The following is a 1,004-nucleotide window of genomic DNA, read 5'->3' as shown; positions in this document are numbered from 1 at the left end:
AAGATTATTTCTTTTGTACAAAATTCGTCTTCTTTTTGTAGAACATTAATCTTCTGGGCAGATAATTTATTTTTATGGTTAAATATTTAACAACTTTGTTGCAAATCTATTTTTATTTTTAGAATAATTCTTTTTTGAATCAAAAAATTTTACTATTTCGTGTTTGGTTGAAACCTCATTTTGTGTATTCAATACGTTGAAAAGTTGGATCTTTTCATAGAATACTTCATCCTCTTGGACTAAATTCATCTTTTTAATTTAAAATTGTTTGTCTCCTTTAAAGTAGTTTTTAAAATGCATTTTTTATCTGAAAATTGAACTTGTGCCGGTAATTTTCAAGTAGATTATCAAGTAGATAATCGCTGTAAAGATTACATTTTGTTTCTTCCTGTGAATTTCCTTTGTTAAAGAAAAAAATGATTTAAAGATTTTTATGCTAATTTATTATGTACTTTTTTCTAGGGAATATTTATGGGACGGATCAAAAATAAGGAAATCAGCTGGCAAGAGACTGTTTTAATTTGAACAATTGTATCTGCAATATTCAACCTAATCGTGATTTAGAATTAGTTTTTAGCTTAAGATTGAACTAAAGTTTTTTGTGATCAGGATTAAATAAATTTAATTAAATTATTAAAATGCGTTGTCACTTATGCACAGTTTTTTGTAACTCATCATTGAAAGCTCTGATTGCTCATTGGCGTGTTTTTTCACAATCTTCGTGAAAATAGTGAGTATGAATGTACTTTTATTAATTATGATAAATAGATTTTAATCTTTACCAATCATCAGTAAAAAAACTACTAATTTGTAGAAAAAGCTTTAACATTAAATTCATAAATAATTATTTCTTATTAATTACATTTCTAAATATTTTTATACGCATTAGTAATTTTTAGATTTAAGATTATTATCGGAATGCCTACTCCAAATCAATCGATAAAGGGCTTTCCACTATTTATTTAGTAACACCTCATGTCAGTTCAGATATGGGGAATCAAAAA

Source organism: Belonocnema kinseyi, chromosome 9 (assembly GCF_010883055.1).
Source record: "Belonocnema kinseyi isolate 2016_QV_RU_SX_M_011 chromosome 9, B_treatae_v1, whole genome shotgun sequence".
Taxonomy (NCBI): Eukaryota; Metazoa; Arthropoda; class Insecta; order Hymenoptera; family Cynipidae; genus Belonocnema; species Belonocnema kinseyi.
Note: the sequence above shows the minus strand (reverse complement) of the source record.